This window comes from Phragmites australis, chromosome 5 (assembly GCF_958298935.1).
Source record: "Phragmites australis chromosome 5, lpPhrAust1.1, whole genome shotgun sequence".
Taxonomy (NCBI): Eukaryota; Viridiplantae; Streptophyta; class Magnoliopsida; order Poales; family Poaceae; genus Phragmites; species Phragmites australis.
Genome location: NC_084925.1, coordinates 42904493 through 42910178, shown reverse-complemented (window position 1 = coordinate 42910178; position 5686 = coordinate 42904493). Strand labels below are relative to the sequence as shown.

General features: G+C 48.2%; 1 long non-coding RNA gene across 1 annotated transcript; it reads left to right on the top strand.

The window, feature by feature from the left end:
- Positions 1–3787: 3787 nt before the first annotated feature.
- On the top strand, positions 3788–4784 carry LOC133917719 (uncharacterized). Its single transcript, XR_009909714.1, has 3 exons — positions 3788–4013; positions 4340–4543; positions 4623–4784. It is a non-coding gene; the product is annotated as an uncharacterized LOC133917719 (long non-coding RNA).
- Positions 4785–5686: the final 902 nt, after the last annotated feature.

The window sequence follows — 5686 nt, the reverse complement described above, 5'->3', positions numbered from 1 at the left end:
GGTTGAACACACCGGAGCATTATGTCCAGAGGCATTTGACCTCACCGAATGATCTGGTGCTCAAAGGAGGATACAGACCAGAGTATTTCCACCAGAGAAGGTTGCAACTGTTCAAGATCGAAAGTCAACATGCCAGAAGGTTCGGTGATGAAAAGAAGTGCACCGGATAATACACCGAACAATGAATAGTGCAAAGACGATGAAGAAGATTCCGTTAGATAATCTGGTGATTGATTTGAACACACCAAAGGAATGCATCACAGCATTGTTGATGTTGGAACCGCTAACCCCAACCAAAGAAAGCCTTCGTTCTAGGGAAAATCTAAGGCTCCAGGGTGTGACACGTGTTATGAGTAAATAATCTTGATTTCTCCCGTCACGTCAGGTACAATATGACCCTATTTATAGCTCGTACCCAACAACCTAACGCTAGGATTTAAGTTTAGCCCTCTCAACTGCCACATTCTCGATATATTCGAGGGCATTATGGTACAATCAAGTACATTTGTATAATTATAACTGCGCCCTGGGCAGTTAAGTGGGCCTTGACGTCCATTTGTGGTCTTCGGTCAGTCTCATGATTGCGCTGAGGGCCCCTCTCCAGCTTCCAACCGAAGGTTCGCCACGACCTTCACTCCTGCCCTCCGGCGCCGTGGGTCGACCTTCAGCCTTCGGCCGAAGACCGCTTCGGTGAGCGGAATCGCCGGTCAATCTTCGGCTTCTGACCGAAGGCCTGCCGCAGCCTTCGCCTACGCGGGCGATAGGGGTCGTAGACGTACCTTCGGGCTTCAACCAAAGGTTCAACGTGGCCTTCGCCTGCACGGATGGGGGAGGTTGTAGGCTAACCTTCGGGCTCCGACCGAAGGTCCGCCATGGCCTTCGCCTGTATTTCCTGAAACACCACTTCAACACTATCAGTGTTTAGTTAGCGGTATACTTCGACTTGCCATATGAGGGGGGGCGAGAGATCATCCCCAACAATTGACAAATAGGAGAATACAGTTGTCGGTGGATGAACACCGCAAGCGGGGACCCTGAGGGACCCCCTTTGAGATTCGGCCGGGGGGCTAATTATGGATCTACCTCGTACGTGAATTTAATACGAATGTATGAGATCTAGGCGGGACGAATGATCGTCGGTTAATAGGAGTAAATGCTCAAGGAATTTTAGACAGGTTTGGGCCGCACAGAGTGTAATACCCTACTCCTATGTGTATGATGTGCTATTAATGCTCTTGGAATGTCTTTCTCTGGATCTCTGTGTTACAAGGTTTTTTGTCTAAGTCTAGAGCTTCGGTCTTGCTTCTTGCTTCGAGTCGCCCTGCCAAAGCTTCAAACTTGTTCACATCTATTCCGCCTCTTCCACAAGCTTGTTCACTTGTCTCGCTAAAGCTTGTCCTTCTACGGAGTGCTCCACCCCCCTTTTATCCTACCAGGGGGAGGCTCGGCGTGCCCAGAACGAGGGCACAGGTCCCCGTAAGCCATAAATAGAAACTAACCATTATGGGGCTACAGTTTGATGTTACAGGGGTTAAAAATGCGCCTTCGACCGATCCCGTCGCCCATTACGCCCAACTTTAGCAGGTGCAGGAGGGGGGGCCCACCGGGTAGCCGCCGAACAGCCCCGCATGCTCGTTCGGTTAGAGCAGATCTGACATGGCATGGTGGCAAGCAATATGCCTCAAGCCCAGCGATGATATCTCCAAGCCGTTTCCTTTATGGGTCCCGCAGGGTGACGTGCGATGGGACCCATCGCATTAAATGTCCCCACGCCTTCCTGCCATGCGGTGGCCAGGGACTGACGTACTCAGTACAACAGGCGTGAGGGGGGGAGTGGTTGGATGTGACCGGACCGGCCACGCCCCTCTTAAATACAGCATCGGGCCTCCCACCGATTGACACCTCACCGTGAAGCCCTCGTGGGGTCCACCGGCAAGGGGCTTCTCAGGTCATCGGAGAACTATGGGTACTCGGGGACCAACTGTTCATGGCCTCGAGCACCCCTCCTGGAACTAGCTCTTCTCGGGTCCTTGGGGAACTCCGGGTACTCGGGGGCCAACTGTTCATGGCCCCGAGCACCCCTCCCGGTACTGGCTCTTCTCGGGTACTCGGGGAACTTCGGGTACTCAGGGGTCAACTGTTCATGGCCCCGAGCACCCCTCCCGGAACTAGCATTTCTCGACCCTCGGGGGAGATGGTCCCCTAGGGATGGCGCCACGTGACATTCTGTTGTCCTGGCCTCGGGACTCGGGAACTCCTGGTTCCCAGATCACTGACAACAATGACCTCATTGGAAGGTCCAGTGCTCTGAAGATTTGTATACCGTAGCATATTTTCCAGAGAGGGTTGCATTGACTCAGTTGGCTAAGGATAACACATCAGATGGTCCAGTGATGAAGTGATGTGCACTGGAGAGTACATCGGAGCAATTTACACAGAGAAGATATTGGCTTAGATGGCTAAGGTATACTCACCGGAAAGTCCAGTGATGAAGGTGGAGTATACACCGGAGTATCTGGTGTTCACAGAGGTTTGAGTGGAGTTCCAATAGCTAGTTTGTGAGAGTGTACTCACCGGATGATCTGGTGTTAGTACTACTGTTCTCGCCGGATCATTTTTAGAGTCGTTGGGTTAACGGCTAGTGCGCGAGTTTGAGGCTATAAATATCCCTACACTCAGCCATTTGAGTGTGCTAGAGTCCAGAGAAGTCATTTGAGTGTGCTAGAGTCCAGAGAAGTCATTTGAGTGTGTTGGAGTCCAGAGAAGTTCAAGCCACCAAAATACTTAAAGTGATCATCCAAGGTGATTAAGCTCAAGATTAGTGAGTGATTTGTGCTTATAGACTTAGAGAGTGAGTTGTTAGGTGAATTCTACCTAGAGAGTGGATCAAAGAGTGATCCAATAGTGTACCTCTTGGTACACCAGCACCTTGAAGTCTTGTTATTCACCGGCAAGCTTGTTGATCCTCTGACTTGGTGTGGAGCGGCGACAAAACGATTGTACAGGGGCACGGAGACCCATGCCTCTGTGGCTCAAGCTCCGAAATGATCATGGCGGCGATGAAACGAAAGAGAGGCTAGCGGTGAGACCTTACCTTGGTGGCTTGGTGACTCATCCGGGTAGAGGCCTTGTCTTTGTGACTTGGTGGCTCAAAGTCTATGACCGGCTGCCGACCGGATGCATATCCTTTGTGTAGTTTCAACGTGGATTAGGGTAACATTAATACCATCGATATCATAAGAAAAATCATTGTACCGAGTTTACTCTCTATATGTTATTTACGTTTCCATATTTACTTACTATTAATTTACCTTCTTAGATACGTTACGAGCCATTTGTTCGATAAAGTAGACACACTAAATAAACCTAAGAATATTTAAATAATAATTAATATAAATTTATCTTATATTATTTTTAAAAGTCAAAATTATTTTAAATATCCTAACTCACTCATTTCTTAAGATATCATCTCTCACATCTAGTCATAAGCACCGCCATGTGACATTTTTTTAGCCCTTTTTAAACTAATATTTTAATAATAGCCTGCCGGGACTTATATTTTCAGGAAATGGCCCCTTTTGTCGCGCCAAAGGATTTGGCGTGACTCACCACTGTGTCACGCCAAAGACTCTGGCGTGACTCCCGTGCCACGTCGGCGGGCGGTCCGGCCCGTGCCACGTGGCCGTGCAGACGTGGCAGCCCGAGTCGCGCCAGAGGGCGTGGTGCGACTGGTGTCACGCCAGGCGCAATGGCGCGACAGAAGCGTATACAGGCAAGAGGTCGCCTGCCCTCGGTCACGCCAAGGTCTCTGGCGTGACTCGAGTCACGCTAGGCCCTTTGGCATGACCGAGGGCTATACAGAACGGGGCGCCGACCCCTTCTCCCGCACGCAAGTCACTTCTTCCTCAGGAAGCGGAGGCAGAACACAAAACCCCCGTGGCGCCCTCTCTCTGCATTCCAACCGATTTGGTGGCCCAATAGGAAGGGATTTGAGCGGGAAGAGGTGAAGGAAGGTATGCCATCCAATCCCTCCAAATTTTTCCGGTTAAATCGATTTGCATTGCAACTTTTTGGGTTGTTAGGGTTTAGAACTTGATTCGGTTGTTCTACGAAATTTCAACGTTTCGCTCTAGATCGGTGCTCATACATCGTGCTATGTACGTATACCAACGCATATCTATCGTGTAGATTTTGTTGCATGCAATCGGTTGAGCGAAGGAAATTGAAATTCATATATATAAATATACAAAATGTATATGAGGAACACAAGTTTTTGCATTTGTGAGATGATTTGTAGTAGAATTGAGATGAATAATGAGTAGCTTCGATATCCACGCAGGTTATCGGTATGACGTCGAACTTATGGCGCAAGCAAAAGTGGGCACATATCGGTAAGAAGTATCCCGATGTGAGTTGCAAAGATGCTCCGGTTCCCCCCTCCCTCCCTGTCCCGACTTGTGACTGTGGTAAGCGAGCCGTGGTTCTTCAGTCGCTGCACGAAGATACTGCCGGTCGGGCTTACTACCTGTGCTCAGATTATCGTGTGAGTGCTTTTTTGTTAAAGATAATGGTAGAAGGAAATGTCAATACTTTTACATATGTGACGTTTTAATAATTTGTAGGAGTGGGAGATGTGCTATTTCTTCCAATGGATAGATGGGCCCGATATGTATGATAAGAGGATTCTGCAGGTGAAACGGTTTAGTCAGTATCCGAAGCCATTTGAGAAGTTTGTTCGTTGGGTCCCCCCACCACCAAATCCCCCAAAATTAACGGATAAAGAGAAGTGGCAATTGAAGACTGCACGTGTTGCGGATCCTCTGTTGTGCAATTGTGAAAAGCGAAGCGTACTTTGTGAACCTTCTGGGGGTCGCTTTACTTTCGTTGCGAAGGGATGACAAGGGTAAGAAATGTATAGGAGTCCTTGTTTACAATATGAGTGCGGTTGAGAAGTTTGTTGCGTAACATGTATGTCAAACTGTAATGCAGCGCCATGGTGCAACATGTGGTTTTTGGGATCCATTGTACGGACCTGACGGTCTATGGAAAGATGAAGAAAAAGATGAAGTGAAGGGGAAAAGGGTTATAGAACCTTGTGCCCCAAGAAAGTGTCCTTGTGGTGTGAATGCGAATCACGGGATAGTGCCATCGGAACTTGGAGTGGGGTACTACTGTGGACATGTGGTCGGCAACGATATGGTTGGTTAATGCGTTGTATTTATATTTAATAATGCGCTATCGTATTTTTAATTGTTGTGCATATCTATTTCCTTGAGCAGAGAACACGGAAATGTTCGTGGGAGGAGTATCTCGATAAAGGAGCGGTTGATCATGAGATTGCATGGCGGAGTAAGCGTCCTCGAAACGTGCTGTCAAGCTATTTGGATAACAGGAAGAAAGAAACTCGTGATTACTACCATGCTTTGTATCCTCCCATGAGAAATACTACCATGGCAGGTAAAGATGTTTCGGCTACAGAGGTAGAAATAGAAACAATGAAGGCGCTTGTCGGGAAGTTACCCGTGTTTATCCCGGACGACGATAATGACGATGTGTTATATGATGGGCTAGACGATTAGACGGAGCAGCACAAATTGTCTTGTGTCGCCTATTTATGAACGTGATATGTAATCCTCGTCGACGAGGAATGAATATTTGTATGTTGGACCTAAATTTAATGTTTTTT